We start from the raw sequence: 22,500 nt of genomic DNA, 5'->3' as shown, positions 1-22,500 counted from the left end.
TGCGGGTACTTAGGTACTTGCAAGGAGATGGTGGTATGGTGGTGTTGCGTGTGTGGTGTTCGATTAGAAAGATATAATTTCTAAGTCCGGATTAGTGCTGTCAGTGGGGCCGCCGCTAACAGGTCCTGCACGGCCACCGTGGGGCTTGACTTGGCGCTATTCCGGACTTGGGGCGATCACGATGTCCCCGTGCGGGACTTAGAAGATGGAAGAACACAAGTACCCTTATCCCATGACTTGTGAGCGATTGGCATACGTTACCACATGAAGAGAAAAATTGGCTAAGTCCCGGATCCATATTATATGAAGAGAAAAATCGGCTAAGTCCCGGATCCATATTATATGAAGAGAAAAATTGGCTAAGTCCCGGATCCATATTATATGAAGAGAAATATCGGCTAAGTCCAGGATCCATATATAATAACCTAATAATCGGCTAAGTCCCGGATCCATATTATATGAAGAGAAAAATCGGCTAAGTCCAGGATCCATATATAATAACCTAATAATCGGCTAAGTCCAGGATCCATATATAATAACCTAATAACAGGCTAAGTCCAGGATCCATATTATATGAAGAGAAAAATCGGCTAAGTCCGAGATTGGGTCTGTCAGACATACACTTTCAAGATACCACACAAGCAAGCAAGATGGCCTAGTGAAGGATCCATATGACATGAAGAGAAAAATCGGCTAAGTCCCAGATTGGGTCTGTCAGAAATACACTTCAAAGTTACCACACAAGCAAGCAAGATGGCCTAAGGATGGATCCATATAATATGAAGAGAAAAATCGGCTAAGTCCCAGATTGGGTCTGTCAGAAATACACTTCCAAGTTACCACACAAGCAAGCAAGATGGCCTAGTGATGGATCCATATGATATGAAGAGAAAAATCGGCTAAGTCCAGGATCCATATAATATGAAGAGAAAAATCGGCTAAGTCCCAGATTGGGTCTGTCAGAAATACACTTCCAAGTTACCACACAAGCAAGCAAGATGGCCTAGTGATGGATCCATATGATATGAAGAGAAAAATCGGCTAAGTCCAGGATCCATATAATATGAAGAGAAAAATCGGCTAAGTCCCAGATTGGGTCTGTCAGAAATACACTTCCAAGTTACCACACAAGCAAGCAAGATGGCCTAGTGATGGATCCATATGATATGAAGAGAAAAATCGGCTAAGTCCGAGATTGGGTCTGTCAGACATACACTTCCAAGTTACCACACAAGCAAGCAAGATGGCGTATTGATGGATCCATATGATATGAAGAGAAAAATCGGCTAAGTCCGAGATTGGGTCTGTCAGAAATACACTTCCAAGTTACCACACAAGCAAGCAAGATGGCCTAGTGATGGATCCATATGATATGAAGAGAAAAATCGGCTAAGTCCCAGATTGGGTCTGTCGGAAATACACTTCCAAGTTACCACACAAGCAAGCAAGATGGCCTAGTGATGGATCCATATGATATGAAGAGAAAAATCGGCTAAGTCCAGGATCCATATAATATGAAGAGAAAAATCGGCTAAGTCCCAGATTGGGTCTGTCAGAAATACACTTCCAAGTTACCACACAAGCAAGCAAGATGGCCTAGTGATGGATCCATATGATATGAAGAGAAAAATCGGCTAAGTCCCAGATTGGGTCTGTCGGAAATACACTTCCAAGTTACCACACAAGCAAGCAAGATGGCCTAGTGATGGATCCATATGATATGAAGAGAAAAATCGGCTAAGTCCCAGATTGGGTCTGTCGGAAATACACTTCCAAGTTACCACACAAGCAAGCAAGATGGCCTAGTGATGGATCCATATGATATGAAGAGAAAAATCGGCTAAGTCCAGGATCCATATAATATGAAGAGAAAAATCGGCTAAGTCCCAGATTGGGTCTGTCAGAAATACACTTCCAAGTTACCACACAAGCAAGCAAGATGGCCTAGTGATGGATCCATATGATATGAAGAGAAAAATCGGCTAAGTCCAGGATCCATATAATATGAAGAGAAAAATCGGCTAAGTCCCAGATTGGGTCTGTCAGAAATACACTTCCAAGTTACCACACAAGCAAGCAAGATGGCCTAGTGATGGATCCATATGATATGAAGAGAAAAATCGGCTAAGTCCAGGATCCATATAATATGAAGAGAAAAATCGGCTAAGTCCCAGATTGGGTCTGTCAGAAATACACTTCCAAGTTACCACACAAGCAAGCAAGATGGCCTAGTGATGGATCCATATGATATGAAGAGAAAAATCGGCTAAGTCCAGGATCCATATAATATGAAGAGAAAAATCGGCTAAGTCCCAGATTGGGTCTGTCAGAAATACACTTCCAAGTTACCACACAAGCAAGCAAGATGGCCTAGTGATGGATCCATATGATATGAAGAGAAAAATCGGCTAAGTCCAGGATCCATATAATATGAAGAGAAAAATCGGCTAAGTCCCAGATTGGGTCTGTCAGAAATACACTTCCAAGTTACCACACAAGCAAGCAAGATGGCCTAGTGATGGATCCATATGATATGAAGAGAAAAATCGGCTAAGTCCGAGATTGGGTCTGTCAGACATACACTTCCAAGTTACCACACAAGCAAGCAAGATGGCGTATTGATGGATCCATATGATATGAAGAGAAAAATCGGCTAAGTCCGAGATTGGGTCTGTCAGAAATACACTTCCAAGTTACCACACAAGCAAGCAAGATGGCCTAGTGATGGATCCATATGATATGAAGAGAAAAATCGGCTAAGTCCCAGATTGGGTCTGTCGGAAATACACTTCCAAGTTACCACACAAGCAAGCAAGATGGCCTAGTGATGGATCCATATGATATGAAGAGAAAAATCGGCTAAGTCCCAGATTGGGTCTGTCAGACATACACTTTCAAGTTACCACACAAGCAAGCAAGATGGCCTAGTGATTGATCCATATGATATGAAGAGAAAAATCGGCTAAGTCCGAGATTGGGTCTGTCAGACATACACTTCCAAGTTACCACACAAGCAAGCAAGTTACCACATGAAGAGAAAGCCGGCAAAGTCCGGGAATGTTACCACATGAACTGGAAAATGGGCAAAAACCTACCTTCACAGGGAACGTGAATAACTAAGGCTGTAGACATTGGATCGACAAGCCAAAGACTGATATGGAAAGGAAATGAGTAGTACTAGCTTTCCTGAGAGTTGCAGAGCTTAGACTGCATATGAACGGAAGATATTAAGCGTCAAAGTCAGAAAAGTTGCCCGAAGGAACACAAGTTCCAACTTAGAGCATGAATACCGCCTAGACGGTAGGAGGTACGGCCAGGCTGAGGAATAAGAAAATGTTGGCCAACATGTTCCCTAACTATCCCCCGAAGACCGCAAAGCAATCCAACATCAACCAAGAAAGTTATAGCCCGATCAAGGAAACACCTACTTTGCACCGATTTTGCACCAAATACATGTACCAAGCACCTTCGGTTGCATACCTGCAGGGGCTTACCATAGTAGGCCATGGAAGACCGATATACCGAACATAATCACTTTCTATCTCCTCGGGTGTTTGAGATAGCGCTTTGCGGTACAAGAACGAAAGTTAGACTATATCTTGGTGCATCTTTTTGCCCAAGATCACAAGACCCTATCTACCAAGGCAAGAAAGTTGTGTGGGGACAAAATGTCCAAAAGTGCCCAAAGTGGCACACTTGAACCATATATTCGAGAAAAACACAAGTGTGGGCCCGAGCTAGCAAGTTGAAATGTTCTGACCGTCAGTAGCCCTAGTTGAGGTGCACTTATCATTATATGAGGCCAACGTGCCAGCTAGTCTCTAAAGGGGCGATATGGGTGTTCCAAGGTTTGTACCCAATTGAGGAAAAAACAGGGTAAGGTACGGTGTACCGCGAATAACTCGGGCTATAGATGTCCGATCGATGAGTTTGGCATATGTATGGAAAGGTCTCGACGAGACCTAACTACCCTGAAAGTATGAAGGCAAAGACTTGAATGACCGGGAAGTAATTAAGTGCACAAGTGGTAAAGTTGCACCAAAGTCCATGTTACCCGAAGTGGTACATGAACACCCAATATTCGACCAAAACACAAGTTTAGAGACGAGCTAGCGAGCTACATTGTTCAGACCGTCAGTAGCCCGCATCAAGACACGCATTTAATTATACGGGGCCTAGCCGCTAGCTCGACTCGAAGTCGGTCATATGGTTGGTTGATGGTTTGGACCGACCACGTGGTGTACCAAGGTGATGTACCTTTCATGAATTAAAACTCTGGCTGTATGGCACTGAGCGACAAGCTAAGGTGTGATTTGGAATAGTCTTGAGTGGGACTATTTAGGAAAAATGCGAACAAAAAATCACAAAGTCCTTGGGCGAAGCTATTAGCGAAACATAGAGCAAATTGGTACCAAAAACTATGGAAATGGGACTTGAGTCAAAAATAACCGCAAGTTGGAGAAGAGATAGCAAGCTTGCGTAGAACAATTATATTTGGTGCATGGTATCACCAACAAAAAAGTATATGGGGCCAAGGTGCTGGCTGGCCTCCAAAGTGGAGATATGGGCGATCCAAAGTTTGTACCCAAGTACGAACAAGTATGGAAAAAACAGGGTAAGGTACCAAGTACCAATAATAACTTCGGCTGTAGATGGCCGAGCGAGGCAAACGGCTCACCGTTGGAAAGGTCTTGGGGAGACCTATCTACCCTGAAAGTTTCATGAGGCTGAGTTGAAAGACCACGGAGATATTAGGTGATGATGGTCCAATTCGGGGACCAAGTCGCAGGAAATGGCGCTTGACCAAAATCACCCTTGGAAGGTGAATACCGGCTTACCGGTAAGAGATAGCGACTTGGCGTAGAATATTCATAAGTTGGGCGTGTAGAGACGCAACTTTTATTATATGGGGCCAACCCGGTCAGGGTGCTCCAAGTCGGTCGTTTGGTTGGTTTATGGTTTGGGCCGACCACGTGGTGTGCCAAGTTGAGGTACCTTTCATGAATTATAACTTGGTCAGTTTGCCACCGAGCGACAAGCTGCGGTGTGTTTTGGAATGGTCTTGAGTGGGACTATCAAGGAAAAATACCAATCGAAAATCAGCTTGTCCATGGCCGAAGCTATTAGTGAAACATATAGCAAAATGGGTCCAAAAACGAATGAAATGGGAATTGGACCAAGAATAACGGCAAGTTGGAGAAGAGATAGCAAGTTGGCGTAGAACAATTATATTTGGTGCATGGTATGACCAACCAAAAAGTATATGAGGCCAAGGTGCTGGCTGGCCTCCAAAGTGGAGATATGGGCGATCCAAAGTTTGTACCCAAGTACGAACAAGTATGGAAAAAACAGGGTAAGGTACCAAGTACCATTAATAACTTCGGCTGTAGATGGCCGAGCGAGGCAAACGGCTCACCGTTGGAAAGGTCTCGGGGAGACCTATCTACCCTGAAAGTTTCATGAGGCTGAGTTGAAAGACCACGGAGATATTAGGTGATGATGGTCCAATTCGGGGACCAAGTCGCAGGAAATGGCACTTGACCAAAATCACCCTTGGAAGGTGAATACCGGCTTACCGGTAAGAGATAGCGACTTGGCGTAGAATATTCATAAGTTGGGCGTGTAGAGACGCAACTTTCATTATACGGGGGCAACCCGGTCAGGGTGCTCCAAGTCGGTCGTTTGGTCGGTTTATGGTTTGGGCCGACCACGTGGTGTACCAAGTTGAGGTACCTTTCATGAATTATAACTCGGTCAGTTTGCCACCGAGCAACAAGCTACGATGTGATTTGGAATGGTCCTGAGTAGGACTATTTGGGAAAAATACAAACAGAAAATTAGCTTGTCTATGGGCGAAGCTATTAGTGAAACATATGGCAAAATGGGTCCGAAAACGAATGAAATGGGACTTGGACCAAGAATAACGGCAAGTTGGAGAAGAGATAGCAAGTTGACGTAGAACAATTATATTTGGTGCATGGTATGACCAACAAAAAAGTATATGGGGCCAAGGTGCTGGCTGGCCTCCAAAGTGGAGATATGGGCGATCCAAAGTTTGTACCCAAGTACGAACAAGTATGGAAAAAACAGGGTAAGGTACCAAGTACCATTAATAACTTCGGCTGTAGATGGCCGAGCAAGACAAACGGCATACCGTTGGAAAGGTCTTGGGGAGACCTATCTACCCTGAAAGTTTCATGAGGCTGAGTTGAAAGACCACGGAGATATTAGGTGATGATGGTCCAATTCGGGGACCAAGTCGCAGGAAATGGCACTTGAACAAAATCACCCTTGGAAGGTGAATACCGGCTTACCGGTAAGAGATAGCGACTTGGCGTAGAATATTCATAAGTTGGGCGTGTAGAGACGCAACTTTCATTATACGGGGGCAACCCGGTCAGGGTGCTCCAAGTCGGTCGTTTGGTCGGTTTATGGTTTGGGCCGACCACGTGGTGTACCAAGGTGAGGTACCTTTCATGAATTATAACTCGGTCAGTTTGCCACCGAGCGACAAGCTGCGGCGTGTTTTGGAATGGTCTTGAGTGGGACTATCAAGGAAAAATACAAATAGAAAATCAGCTTGTCCATGGCCGAAGCTATTAGTGAAACATTTAGCAAAATGGGTCCAAAAACGAATGAAATGGGACTTGGACCAAGAATAACGGCAAGTTGGAGAAGAGATAGCAAGTTGGCGTAGAACAATTATATTTGGTGCATGGTATGACCAACAAAAAAGTATATGAGGCCAAGGTGCTGGCTGGCCTCCAAAGTGGAGATATGGGCGATCCAAAGTTTGTACCCAAGTATGGCAAAAACTGGTAGAGGTACCTTTCATGAATTACTGCTCAGGCTGTATGGCACTTAGCGGGACGCTTGGCTCTGGTATGGAATAGTCTTGAGTGGGACTATCAAGGAAAAATACGAACAAAAAATCACCATGTCCACGGACGAAGGTATTAGCGAAACTTAGAGCGAAATTGCGACCAAGTCGCTGGAAATGGCCCTTGGACCAAGTATACCGTCAAGGCGGTACGAGATAGCGAGTTGACGTGGAACATTTATAAGTTTGCCTACACGAGACGAAAGTTTAGTTATATGGGGCCAACCCGCTCAGGGTTGTCCAAGTCGGTCATATGGCTGATCGAAATTTTCGACCAAGTACTGAGAAAACAGGGTAAGGTACCGTGTACCTCGAATAACTTTGGCTGTAGATGTCCGAGCGAGGCAAACGGCATAGCGTTGGAAAGGTCTTGAGGTGTTCTAGGCACCCTGAAAGTTTGAAAAGGCTATCTGGAAAACTCGTGGAGATATTAGAGAAACATTGGGCCCAAAAGATACCAAGTCGCAGGAAATGGGCCCTCCAAGAACACCCTAAAATCCCAATTACGGCTAAGTTGCAGGCCAGCTAGCGAAGTGAAATGTTCTAGGCATAACTAGAACACGTTAATGCGCAACTTTTTGAATCAGAACTTTTTTCGATATCTGGCCCCCAAAGGGGGGATATGGGCGATCAAAGGATTTTTCCAAGTTTCGGTACTTTTTACGGTATCGCTCATAGCTCCGGCTGTATGCAAGCAAATGACAATCTAAGACATGATTTGGAAAGGTATTGAGCAGTACTAACTTACGTTAGAACACAGCGAAGCGCTATCGGTTCATGGCAAGGCCGATATAAGCAGTCAAAGATGAAAAATGTTGACAAAATGAACAAAAATTACCTTGGTACGCGAATAGCGGCCAGGGATGAAGAGGTACGAAGGTGGTGTAGAAGAATTATAATTAGGGCTTGGTACGCTCTAAATGTTTGCCGAAGACCGCAAAGCGCTCAGACCCATAGAAAGTGGCCATTTGGGCCGAACAGTGCGTGCAAAGAGGTGAAAATGCAAAAATTGCACTTTGGGGGGCGATTTGCGGGGGGAAGGAGGGGTCGGAGGGCAAAATGTCCCTTGACCAAAAAGTCTTATCTCGTCGAGATCTACAACATTGCCGAAGACCGCAAAGCGCTAGCTCGCAATCGAAAAATCGAGAATTTGAAAATTTTCTAAGTCTTGGGCTCCCTAAGGAAAAGTTTCAAAAATCACGTTTGTCCCCAATTTTGAAGGGGAAGGAGTCGGTTCCGGGGCATGGTGTCTTCGGCAAAAAGTCTTATCTTATTGCGTACTTTCGACTAGTTCAATAAAAATTTTTGACCCAAAATTTGTTCGGCGGACCCCTAGGTCGAAAAACCCGAAAAAAGTCGAAAAAAGTCGAAAATGTCGAAAAATGAGAAAACCTCATATTCGGACTCTACACGAGCCCCAGATATTGAAAAGTGAAATCCGCGGTCGATTTGGAACAAAAAATTGACCTAGGCAAAGTTGTATGGAGGTAGGGACCCCTGAGAAAAAAGTTTAGTCCCGAGGCTCCTTGGACCACCAAGTCCCTAGGTCGGACCAAAATCGGAAAAAATCCGACCAAAGTCGAAAGTGTCGAAAATTTTAAAAAACCCCTTTTGGGGCCCTATGGCCTCCCTAGATAATGAAAAGTGAGGTCCGCGGCCGATCCGGAAGAAAAACTTGACCTAGGCAAACTTGTATGACGGTGGGGACCCAAAAAAATTTCGATGAGTGTAGTTTAGACAGGCCGGAAAATGTATCGGTGGTCCGTATCAAGGGACGTCTTTTAGTTCCATGGGGTGGTGGTCGTCGAACAAAGTCGCCTAGGTCGACCACCAGAAAGACCAGTCGTGTTGTAATGGATGTTTTGACCACTTTACTAGGGAAACCTAGTAGGTCGAAGCAAATTTGGGGTTCGAGATGAGTTGGTGAAAGTTGGTCCAACCTAGGTGTGCTTGGTGGAGGTTGACCATGAAAGTAGAGCATGATGGGAATGACCATAACTTTGGTTCTAGATGTCAGATCGGTACACTTTCGGCAGTTTTGGAAAGGTGAAGGCCTGCTCTAGCTATGTTTCCTACCAAGCTGAGCGCCTACTAGTGACCCGGAGGAGGTATTAAGGGTCAAAGGCAAAAAGGGGTACCCTAAAGTGCGTGTGACCAAGAAAATGGGAAAAACGGTATCGCCTATAGCTCAGGCTGTATGGCTCGGATCGGAAAGCTTGGATATGCGTTGGAAAGGTCTTGACGAGCGCTAGCTATGTGTCCTACCAAGCGAAGCGCTAGGTGTTGAGCAAGTCGGTCATATTAGAGGGCAAAGGTGAAAAATGGTGGTTTAGAGGCGAAAATTCACCTTATGATCGAAAATAGCGGGCGAACGATAAGAGCTACGAACACGGCGTAGAACAATCATAAGTACGTTACCACAAGACCTAACTTTGGCCAATATAGAGCGAGAAGATCGGAGGTACCCATCAGGGTGATATGGCTGGTTCAAAGTTGGACCAAAACGAGACTTGAGAAATGGGTTGAAACACGGTATCGCGAATAACTCAGGCTGTATGGAACGGATCGACATGCTAAGATCAGTGTTGGAAAGGTCGAACCGAGCGCTAACTATAATCCCAAACAACCGAAGCGCTAAGTGTTGAGCAAAACTGAGTTATTAAGCGACAAAGTGGAAAAATAATACCAAAATTTCCAAAAATCACACAAGACCAAGAATACCGAGCAGGCGGTAAGAGATAGCGGGTTGACGTAGAATACTTATAAGTTTGCCTCTACGAGACCTAAAAGTCGTCCATAGACAGCGAGAAGATCGGACCACTCTGGAAGGGTGATACGAGTGGTCAAAAATTAGCAAAAATGAAACATGGCTAAAATGGATTTGACTTGTGCACCGTATAGCTCCGGCTGTATGGCATGGATTGTTAAGCTAGGATATGTTTTGGAAAGGTAACACCCAGCGCTAGATACGACTAGAAGAAAGCAAAGCGCTAACTAGCATGATTTGGAAGTTATTAAGTGTCAAAGTCGAAAAATGTTACCAAAATTGAAACTCGAGTACATTGGGCCAAAAAGTACAAGTTGTGAAATTTGGACTTACGAGTAAAATACCGAGCAGGCGGTAAGAGATAGAGACTTGGTGTAGAACAATTATATGTTGGGCATGTTATAACCTATATTTGGCCCGAACATAGTGACGAGATCGGTGGTACCCAAAAGGGTGGTACAGGTGTTAGATGGTTTTCCCAGAGCATAAGCTCCACATGATATGGAAAACGGGAAACATCATAACTTCGGCTGTATGGCATGGAATGGAACGAACAAGGTATCGATGGAAAGAGAAAAGGTAGCGCTAACTATAATTCCTACCAAGCAAAGCGCTAGCATGTGACCGTTCGGGTGTTATTGTGAGTCAAAGTCAGAAATTGTTACCACGAGAGGCGAAAATCCGACTAAGTCCATGAATACCGGGCTGGCGGTAAGAGATACGGCTTGGCCGTAGAACATTTATAAGTTGGCCAATACAAGACCTAAGTTTCGTCCATAGACGACAAGAAGATCGAAGATACGTGAAGGTGAGATATGGGCGTCCCAAAGTGGGCCTTTGAAAAAGTGACAAACTTCCCTTATAACAGCATACACCAAATATCTCTGGCTCTATGGCACCGAATAAGAAGTTGAGGTCAGCGATAGAAAGGTGATAGTCAGCGCTAAATATCATACGAACAGAGTGAAGCGCTAAAGGGAAAGGATCTTGGTGATATAAGGTGACAAAGTCGAGAAATGTTGCCTCAAAATCATGAAAAATGTGAAAAAATGGCTAAGTCCCGGGTGCCTTAAGGGCAGGTTGATCGAATGTACCGAGCTGGCGGTACGAGATAGAGACTTGGTGTAGAACAATTATATGTTTGGCATGGCAAGACCTACATTTGGTCAATACAAAGTGAGAAGATCAAAGAAACCCGTAAGGGTGATATTGGTGTCCAAAGGTAAAAAGCACTAAGTCTTGGGAAACTTATATGAAGAAAAAGGACCCTGATGGGTCATATAGGATGGATCGAAAAATCGGCTAAGTCCCAAAATGGGGATGTCAGAAGTACACTCAAATGTTACCACACCAAGCAAGGCAAACTTATATGAAGCAAAGGACCCTGATGGGTCATATGGTATTGGTCGAAAAATCGGCTAAGTCCCAAAATGGGGATGTCAGAACTACACTCATGTGTTACCACACCAAGCAAGGCAAACTTATATGAAGCAAAGGACCCTGATGGGTCATATGGTATTTTACGCAAAATCGGCTAAGTCCCAAAATGGTGATGTCAGAACTACACTAAAATGTTACCACACCAAGCAAGGCAAACTTATATGAAGCAAAGGACCCTGATGGGTCAAACGGTATTTTACGAAAAATCGGCTAAGTCCCAAAATGGGGATGTCAGAACTACACTCAAATGTTACCACACCAAGCAAGGCAAACTTATATGAAGCAAAGGACCCTGATGGGTCATATGGTACTTTACGAAAAATCGGCTAAGTCCCAAAATGGGGATGTCAGAACTACACTCATATGTTACCACACCAAGCAAGGCAAACTTATATGAAGCAAAGGACCCTGATGGGTCATATGGTATTTTACGAAAAATCGGCTAAGTCCCAAAATGGTGATGTCAGAACTACACTAAAATGTTACCACACCAAGCAAGGCAAACTTATATGAAGGCAAGGACCCTGATGGGTCATATGGTATTTTACGAAAAATCGGCTAAGTCCCAAAATGGTGATGTCAGAACTACACTAAAATGTTACCACACCAAGCAAGGCAAACTTATATGAAGGCAAGGACCCTGATGGGTCATATGGTATGGATCGAAAAATCGGCTAAGTCCCAAAATGGGGATGTCTGAACTACACTCAAATGTTACCACATCAAGCAAGGCAAACTTATATGAAAGAAAGGACCCTGATGGGTCATATGGTATTTTACGAAAAATCGGCTAAGTCCCAAAATGGGGATGTCAGAACTACACTCATGTGTTACCACACCAAGCAAGGCAAACTTATATGAAGGCAAGGACCCTGATGGGTCATATGGTATTTTACGAAAAATCGGCTAAGTCCCAAAATGATGATGTCAGAACTACACTCAAATGTTACCACACCAAGCAAGGCAAACTTATATGAAGGCAAGGACCCTGATGGGTCATATGGTATTTTACGAAAAATCGGCTAAGTCCCAAAATGGTGATGTCAGAACTACACTAAAATGTTACCACACCAAGCAAGGCAAACTTATATGAAGGCAAGGACCCTGATGGGTCATATGGTATGGATCGAAAAATCGGCTAAGTCCCAAAATGGGGATGTCTGAACTACACTCAAATGTTACCACATCAAGCAAGGCAAACTTATATGAAGGAAAGGACCCTGATGGGTCATATGGTATTTTACGAAAAATCGGCTAAGTCCCAAAATGGGGATGTCAGAACTACACTCATGTGTTACCACACCAAGCAAGGCAAACTTATATGAAGGCAAGGACCCTGATGGGTCATATGGTATTTTACGAAAAATCGGCTAAGTCCCAAAATGATGATGTCAGAACTACACTCAAATGTTACCACACCAAGCAAGGCAAACTTATATGAAGCAAAGGACCCTGATGGGTCATATGGTATTGATTGAAAAATCGGCTAAGTCCCAAAATGGGGATGTCAGAACTACACTCAAATGTTACCACACCAAGCAAGGCAAACTTATATGAAGCAAAGGACCCATATGGGTCATATGGTATTTTACGAAAAATCGGCTAAGTCCCAAAATGATGATGTCAGAACTACACTCAAATGTTACCATACCAAGCAAGGCAAACTTATATGAAGGAAAGGACCCATATGGGTCATATGGTATTTTACGAAAAATCGGCTAAGTCCCAAAATGAGGATGTCAGAACTACACTAAAAAGTTACCACACCAAGCAAGGCAAAGTACCTAGGTGAACCCTAGGAAGAAACACGGACCAAGTCAGATGGCCTAAGTCAATAGAACAAGTGATCTAGGCAAAGTTGTATGGCGCTGAGGACCCTGAAAAATCTGGTTAGTGTAGTTTAGACAGGGTAGGATATTGGGTCGGCCGAACCCCCTTATTTTGGGTTTTGGCCTCATCAAGAAGCTACACCTAGGCAAACTGCCTAGGGTGAAAGTGCGAAGACCAATCGAATAGTAAGACAAGTTTTGACCGATCGCCCTAGGCAAGCTTGTATGAAGAAAGGGACCCTAAGGGTCATATGGAAATACATGAAAAATCGGCTAAGTCCCAAAATTGGGATGTCAGAACTACACTAAAAAGTTACCACATCAAGCAAGGCAAACTACCTAGGTGAACCCTAGCAAGAAACACGGACCAAGTCAGATGGCCTAAGTCAAGAGTGCAAGTGACCTAGGCAAAGTTGTATGACGGTGAGGACCCTGAAAAATCTGGTTAGTGTAGTTTAGACAGGGGAGGTTTTTGGGTCGGCTGAACCTCCTTATTTTGGGTTTTGACCTCCTCAAGAAGCTACACCTAGGCAAACTGCCTAGGGTGAAAGTGCGAAGACCAATCGAATAGTAAGACAAGTTTTGACCGATCGCCCTAGGCAAGCTTGTATGAAGAAAGGGACCCTATGGGTCATATGGAAATACATGAAAAATCGGCTAAGTCCCAAAATTGGGATGTCTGAACTACACTAAAAAGTTACCACATCAAGCAAGGCAAAGTACCTAGGTGAACCCTAGCAAGAAACACGGACCAAGTCAGATGGCCTAAGTCAAGAGAACAAGTGACCTAGGCAAAGTTGTATGACGGTGAGGACCCTGAAAAATCTGGTTAGTGTAGTTTAGACAGGGGAGGTTTTTGGGTCGGCTGAACCTCCTTATTTTGGGTTTTGACCTCCTCAAGAAGCTACACCTAGGCAAACTGCCTAGGGTGAAAGTGCGAAGACCAATCGAATAGTAAGACAAGTTTTGACCGATCGCCCTAGGCAAGCTTGTATGAAGAAAGGGACCCTATGGGTCATATGGAAATACATGAAAAATCGGCTAAGTCCCAAAATTGGGATGTCTGAACTACACTAAAAAGTTACCACAGCAAGCAAGGCAAAGTACCTAGGTGAACCCTAGGAAGAAACACGGACCAAGTCAGATGGCCTAAGTCAAGAGTACAAGTGACCTAGGCAAAGTTGTATGGCGCTGAGGACCCTGAAAAATCGGGTTAGTGTAGTTCAGACAGGGGAGGTTTCTGGGTCGGCTGAACCTCCTTATTTCGGGTTTTGGCCTCCTCAAGAAGACAGACCTAGGCAAACTGCCTAGGGTGAAAGTGCGAAGACCAATCGAATAGTAAGACAAGTTTTGACCGATCGCCCTAGGCAAGCTTGTATGAAGAAAGGGACCCTATGGGTCATATGGAAATACATGAAAAATCGGCTAAGTCCCAAAATTGGGATGTCTGAACTACACTAAAAAGTTACCACATCAAGCAAGGCAAAGTACCTAGGTGAACCCTAGGAAGAAACACGGACCAAGTCAGATGGCCTAAGTCAAGAGTACAAGTGACCTAGGCAAAGTTGTATGGCGCTGAGGACCCTGAAAAATCGGGTTAGTGTAGTTCAGACAGGGGAGGTTTCTGGGTCGGCTGAACCTCCTTATTTCGGGTTTTGGCCTCCTCAAGAAGACAGACCTAGGCAAAGTGCCTAGGGTGAAAGTGCGAAGACCAATCGAATAGTAAGACAAGTTTTGACCGATCGCCCTAGGCAAGCTTGTATGAAGAAAGGGTCCCTATGGGTCATGTGGAAATATACGAAAAATCGGCTAAGTCCCGAAATTGGGATGTCTGAACTACACTAAAAAGTTACCACATCAAGCAAGGCAAAGTACCTAGGTGAACCCTAGGAAGAAACACGGACCAAGTCGGATGGCCTAAGTCAAGAGTACAAGTGACCTAGGCAAAGTTGTATGGCGCTGAGGACCATGAAAAATCGGGTTAGTGTAGTTAAGACAGGGGAGGTTTCAGGGTCGGCTGGACCTCCTTATTTCGGGTTTTGGCCTCCTCAAGAAGACAGACCTAGGCGAACTGCCTAGGGTGAAAGTGCGAAGACCAATCGAATAGTAAGACAAGTTTTGACCGATCGCCCTAGGCAAGCTTGTATGAAGAAAGGGACCCTATGGGTCATATGGAAATACATGAAAAATCGGCTAAGTCCCAAAATTAGGATGTCTGAACTACACTAAAAAGTTACCACATCAAGCAAGGCAAAGTACCTAGGTGAACCCTAGGAAGAAACACGGACCAAGTCGGATGGCCTAAGTCAAGAGTACAAGTGACCTAGGCAAAGTTGTATGGCGCTGAGGACCCTGAAAAATCGGGTTAGTGTAGTTCAGACAGGGGAGGTTTCAGGGTCGGCCGAACCTCCTTATTTCGGGTTTTGGCCTCCTCAAGAAGACAGACCTAGGCGAACTGCCTAGGGTGAAAGTGCGAAGACCAATCGAATAGTAAGACAAGTTTTGACCGATCGCCCTAGGCAAGCTTGTATGAAGAAAGGGACCCTATGGGTCATATGGAAATATACGAAAAATCGGCTAAGTCCCAAAATTGGGATGTCAGAACTACACTATAAAGTTACCACATTAGCAAGGCAGACTTGTATGAAGAACGGGACCCTGGTGAAAGTAGCAAATATCCCAAACCGAACATGAATATTATACACACAAGAGTACGAACATAAAGGAACACGGACCAAGCGTACCGAGAGAATCGGTACTATAGAACCCTCGTGGTTCTACACAAAGACTTTATGTTAGGGGTTCAAGCCCCATAGTACTCAAACGGTGACAGTAGCAAATATCCCAAAACGAACGTGAATCTTATTCACAAGAGTACGAACATAAAGGAACACGGACCAAGCGTACCGAGAGAATCGGTACTATAGAGCCCTCGTGGTTCTACACAAAGACTTTATGTTCGGGGTTCACACCCCAAATCGAACGTGGAATTTACTTTCTGATGGTCATGCGGTCGTCCAAAGGGGTCTAGTATCCTGGGATGACAAGCATCACGGGCACAGCTCGTATCAAAACAGTCGAAGAGGCCCGCGAAAGCTTGCTTTCCATGGCTATGCGATGCACAAATTGAGTTTACTCACCGTAGTATAAAACGAACGAACCGAACCTATCCGAGTAGGGATAATGGGCGCAGTAACATACTTCTGTGACCCAGCGAGAGTTGAACGAGGTGACATGAACTGTCAGTGGCTTATATCAGATGGGATACATACATGAGATTGCTTTCAAATCTACACTCGAAAACCTAACCAAGTAAAAGCGAACGTGGGAAGGATTCGAAACCGGTCACGAAATCTTAAGCTGGAAAGAGTCATCACTATGGATACATATTATGCGAAACCAATCAAGTGCTCAGTACTGATCCAAAACCTAAGAGCACTAGTGAACACCTTATTCTCACCCTAGTTCACATCCAAGTGATCGACCACGTGTGTGAAGCAAAGACCAATCGAATTCCTCAATGAACCGAACACTATGAACAAATGGCCAAAAACGTTATAACTATCCAAACATCCTACTATCTAGCGAAAGTCATCACGATGGAACCATACAATGATCTTAACCTATAGCGCTCACCTATTCCTACCCAGAGTGCAAGTGAACAGATTGCCCACCCTTACCCAGTTCACAACCACGTGATCGACTAACATACCGAGGTTACCACAAGTCAAAGTTATACGTTTACAAGCGCAAGACCAATCGAAAACCCCGAAAGCAATCTCGACCCAAAATGTATTATCCGTGAGTGTAGTCGAGTCTCGTACTCGTCATCTGTAATCGTCGGATAGAATATCCAGTACACGGTTGTCTTTCCAAATGAAATCTACATACAGAACTCGCTCTTGGCAAATGGGTGGCAATGGCGCAATCAGGAGCGAGTTCCTGTCCGGGTGCCAAGTGATTGGCAAATGTCTGGGGGAAAGCAACCATATATTGATTTGTCTGTTAGTGTACTGGGTGTTTGAGGTATGTAGTATCCACGCTTGGTTGGGTGTGTCAGAGGACCATGGATGCGTTCACAACCCCAATTGGGGTACATCGGGAATGATTTTGTGGAACCGATGTGCCCGGCACACACTAAGTTTTGTTGCAAGTTAATAGTGTGCCATGTCCGGGGGGGTTGTGATTAAACTCTGGTGAATTGCGTACTGTGGTGATTGGGGTATGAAAGCCCCGCAGTTGCAATGATCGGACGCGCCTAGCGTGTCCTTTAGTTGATGGTAGGGAAATGAAGGCCCTTGTCAGCTCACCTAAGTATTCATGGAAGTTTGGCATAAGGTCGCTGTGGTAGGGGTATGAAGGCCCCGTCAGCGCATGCACAATCGGGCGCACGTGCGCTTAGCGGAGTCGAATGCCGCTCAAGTGCCTGTCCGGTGCATCGGGTGTGTGTGATACGAGGGCAATGAGGTTCGCACGGGGGCTCGCCTCCCGTGTGCTACCGGACTTGACAACATATAGAACGTGGTGTTTGCTCCTCCGGGTGCAATGGGACAATGAACATTCGAACGCAAAGTCGGAATTCTGGTTGATCCTACCAGTAATATACGCTCGTCTCAAAGGTTAAGCCATGCATGTCTAAGTACAAACAGATTTAATGTGAAACCGCATAAGGCTCAGTATAACAGCTATAATTTACGAGATCATCAACCTAGTTACTTGGATAACTGTGGAAAATCTAGAGCTAATACATGCAACATGCCAGGACCCTCGCGGGAACTGGTGCACTTATTAGTCAAACCAATCGCGGGTTCTCCGTGTCATTGAGTTGAAGTCTGGATAATGATGCTGATCGTATGGTCTCGCACCGACGACAGATCTCGCAAATATCTGCCCTATCAACTATGGATGGTAGTATAGAGGACTACCATGGTTGCAACGGGTAACGGGGAATCAGGGTTCGATTCCGGAGAGGGAGCCTGAGAAATGGCTACCACATCCAAGGAAGGCAGCAGGCGCGTAAATTACCCAATCCCGGGACGGGGAGGTAGTGACGAGAAATAACAATATGAAACTCTTTAATGATGTTTCATAATTGGAATGAGTAGAGCATAAATCCTTCTACGAGGATCAAGTGGAGGGCAAGTCTGGTGCCAGCAGCCGCGGTAATTCCAGCTCCACTAGCGTATATTAAAATTGTTGCGGTTAAAACGTTCGAAGTTGATACTTGTCCAACACAGTCCGGCTCCGCCGACCCGGTCAACCCGTGGTCGGTGGGCCAAGTCGGAATCTGGTTGCGACTCAATGGTGTGGTAGGGCACCAAGTCTGTGTCATGGTGTGCCCTTCAACGGGTGCAAGTGTAACATAGAGCTCGACCGCTCACGTTTACCTTGAACAAATTAGAGTGCTTAAAGCAGGGTGCCCAAACGCCCTAGAATAATCTTGCATGGAATAATGGAATACGACCTTGGTCTAATCTTTCATTGGTTTGTACTCAGACCGGAGGTAATGATTAACAGAAGTAGTTGGGGACACTAGTATTACGGCGCGAGAGGTGAAATTCGTAGACCGTCGTAAGACTAACTAAAGCGAAGGCATTTGTCAAGGATGCTTTCTTTAATCAAGAACGAAAGTTAGAGGATCGAAGGCGATTAGATACCGCCCTAGTTCTAACCGTAAACGATGCCAACTAGCAATTGGGAGACGCTACAACCAGGTGCTCTCAGTAGCTTCCGGGAAACCAAAGTCAGGTTCCGGGGGAAGTATGGTTGCAAAGTTGAAACTTAAAGGAATTGACGGAAGGGCACCACAATGAAATGGAGCTTGCGGTTCAATTTGACTCAACACGGGAAAACTTACCAGGTCCGAACTTATGGAGGTGAGACAGATTAATAGCTCTTTCTCAAATTTAAGGGTAGTGGTGCATGGCCGTTCTTAGTTCGTGGATTGATTTGTCTGGTTAATTCCGATAACGAACGTGACTCACATATGCTAACTAGAACGCAGTCAGCGTTAATGCGTCGATGCCGATTGGAACGGGTTAGGACCTTTCGGTGGAGTATGACCTGACACCTTCGCTGTTCGTGTGCGCAAGTGCACTTACGGTACGCTGCTTAGCAGGACAATTTGTGTTTAGCAAAATGAGATCGAGCGATAACAGGTCCGTGATGCCCTTAGATGTTCTGGGCTACACGCGTGCTACAATGTGGGTAGCAGCGTGTCTCCTATTCCGAGAGGAACGGGAAATCACTCAAATACTCACTTAGTAGGGATTATGGATTGCAATGGTCCATATGAACTCGGAACTTCTAGTAAGTGCTGGTCATCAGCCAGCGTTGAATACGTCCCTGCCCTTTGTACACACCGCCCGTCGCTACTACCGATGGATTATTTAGTGAGGTCTTTGGAGATGATCGTTCGCTGGATCCTCGTGAACCGCGTCTGCTTTATCGAAGTTGACCGAACTTGATGATTTAGAGGAAGTAAAAGTCGTAACAAGGTTTCCGTAGGTGAACCTGCGGAAGGATCATTAGTGGCCAAGTGATCCTTCCAGAAGTCCGAACCTGCGGGTTGAGACTTCGGCACAAGTTGCCATATGATAATTGACGAAACACTATAGAAGTCCGAACCTGCGGGTTGAGACTTCGGCACAAGTTGCCATATGATAATTGACGAAACACTATAGAAGTCCGAACCTGCGGGTTGAGACTTAGGCACACGTTGCCTTATACATGACTTCGAACAAATACACAAGTCCGAACCTGCGGGTTGAGACTTAGGCACAAGTTGCCTTATACATGACTTCGAACAAATACACAAGTCCGAACCTGCGGGTTGAGACTTAGGCACAAGTTGCCATATGAAAGTTGACGAAACACTAACAAGTCCGAACCTGCGAGTTGAGACTTAGGCACACGTTGCCTTATACATGACTTCGAACAAATACACAAGTCCGAACTTGCGGGTTGAGACTTAGGCACAAGTTGCCTTATACATACATTGGCCAAATAAACAGAAGTCCGAACCTGCGGGTTGAGACTTAGGCACAAGTTGCCATATTATATTCGATCAAACACTAAGTAGTCCGAACCTGCGGGTTGAGACTCAAGACCGTAACAAGATGTCACTATACAAGTCCGAACCTAAGGGTTGAGACTTAATGCGATCTAGATACCAAGTTGACATCCAATACCTGTTGAGCAAAACCAAAGATTCCCTGTTCTCGAATGATTACACTATATAACAGGGAATCATGAAGAAATCAAGCAAGCGTGAAACAAAGTCATCACTTGGGCATGCTCGATAGCCAACCACATGACCTTAACCTAAGAGAGCATGCAAACCACATGATACCTATAAACGATTAACCCGCCCTAGTTCAATCGTTCACCAAGTGATGACTTCAGTATGGCTAAGAGAAAAACTTTTGAATGGGAAAAACTCTAAGTCCGAACCTCCGGGTTGAGACTTCCGCGTCGGAGGTGGGCGCACCTCCTATCCGAAAGATGGTGAATCAGGGGTGTTCGATCAGCAATGGTCGGATGCCCCGTCGTAGTCCAACTATGACAATCCAAGTCAAGACCTCCGGGTTGAGACTTCCGCGTCCGGAGGTACGCGTACCGCCTACCCGAAAGATGGTGAATCAGGGGTGTTCGATCAGCAATGGTCGGATGCCCCGTCGTAGTCCAACTATGACAATCAAAGTCAAGACCTCCGGGTTGAGACTTCCGCGTCCGGAGGTACGCGTACCGCCTACCCGAAAGATGGTGTGCTTCTGGGGTATTCGATGAGTCGGATACCCCGTCGTAGTCCAACTATGACAATACAAAGTCAAGACCTCCGGGTTGAGACTTCCGCGTCCGGAGGTACGCGTACCGCCTACCCGAAAGATGGTGTGCTTCTGGGGTATTCGATGAGTCGGATACCCCGTCGTAGTCCAACTATGACAATCAAAGTCAAGACCTCCGGGTTGAGACTTTCTAAGAGTACAAGCATAAAGGAACACGGACCAAGCCGTACCGAGAGAATCGGTACTAGAGCCCTTGTGGTTCTACATTGAGAGAGCCCTCGTGGTTCTCATTAGGGGCTTTATGCAAGAAGTACTCAATACTGTGGTGTGAAGTATAAAGTATAGAGTCCTCCACTGGTCCACGCTGCTCCGGCGGTCCTGGGTAAGATAGTTCATTCTAGCTTGCCCTATGTGGAAGAGGACTCAATACCCTACCTGTTGAGCTTGAAACAAAGTCATCACTTGGGCATGCTCATATTGCCATACACAATTACATTATATTCGAATGAGCATGCAAGCGACCCTATATAGACCGAACCAAAACGATAGATACCGCCGTAGTTCACCCCCACCAAGTGATGACTTCAGTATGGCTAGTGTGTGAAGTATAAAGTATAGTCCTCCCCTGGTCCACACTGCTTCGGCGGTCCTGGGTAAGATAGTTAGTTCTAGCTTGCCCTATGTGGAAGAGGACACAATACTTAATACTTAGAGTACAAGCATAAAGGAACACGGACCAAGCCGTACCGAGAGAATCGGTACTAGAGCCCTCGTGGTTCTACATTGAGAGAGCCCTCGTGGTTCTCATTAGGGGCTTTATGCAAGTCGTACTCAATACTGTGGTGTGAAGTATAAAGTATAGAGTCCTCCACTGGTCCACGCTGCTCCGGCGGTCCTGGGTAAGATAGTTCATTCTAGCTTGCCCTATGTGGAAGAGGACTCAATACCCTACCTGTTGAGCTTGAAACAAAGTCATCACTTGGGCATGCTCATATTGCCATACAATATTCCATTATCTACTAATGAGCATGCAGCTATATGATTATAACCTGTAAACGATTACCCCGCCGTAGTTCAGCGCTTCAACCAAGTGATGACTTCAGTATGGCTAGTGTGTGAAGTATAAAGTATAGTCCTCCCCTGGTCCACACTGCTTCGGCGGTCCTGGGTAAGATAGTTAGTTCTAGCTTGCCCTATGTGGAAGAGGACACCATACTTAATACTGTGGTGTAATGAACAAAGTATAGTCCTCCACTGGTCCACGCTGCTTCGGCGGTCCTGGGTAAGATAGTTAGTTCTAGCTTGCCCTATGTGGAAGAGGGCATACAAGACAAAGTATAGTTCTCCCCTGGTCCACGCTGCTTCGGCGGTCCTGGGTAAGATAGTTAATTCTAGCTTGCCCTATGTGGAAGAGAGCATACATGAACCAAGAACGAAGGTTATGATCGAGGAATGATTCGACAACTAACCGATGGTATGAAATGTGAAGAATTCAAGCAAGCACACAATCAAGTCATCACTTGGGCATGCTCGATAGCCAACCCTATGACATTAACCTAGTAGAGCATGCGAAAACCAATATATATGTAAACGATGCCCCTCCCTAGTTCAGCGCTTCAACCAAGTGATGACTTCAGAATGGCTAAATCAAATCGGTTCAAAACATACCATCGGTACCCTATTGAAACACACAAGTCGATATCAAACCTCATGATTGTGTAGTCCTCCACTGGTCCACACTGCTCCGGCGGTCCTGGGTAAGATAGTTCATTCTAGCTTGCCCTATGTGGAAGAGGG

The sequence above is a fragment of the Anopheles coustani genome (assembly GCF_943734705.1).
Source record: "Anopheles coustani chromosome X unlocalized genomic scaffold, idAnoCousDA_361_x.2 X_unloc_22, whole genome shotgun sequence".
Classification (NCBI taxonomy): domain Eukaryota; kingdom Metazoa; phylum Arthropoda; class Insecta; order Diptera; family Culicidae; genus Anopheles; species Anopheles coustani.
Note: the sequence above shows the minus strand (reverse complement) of the source record.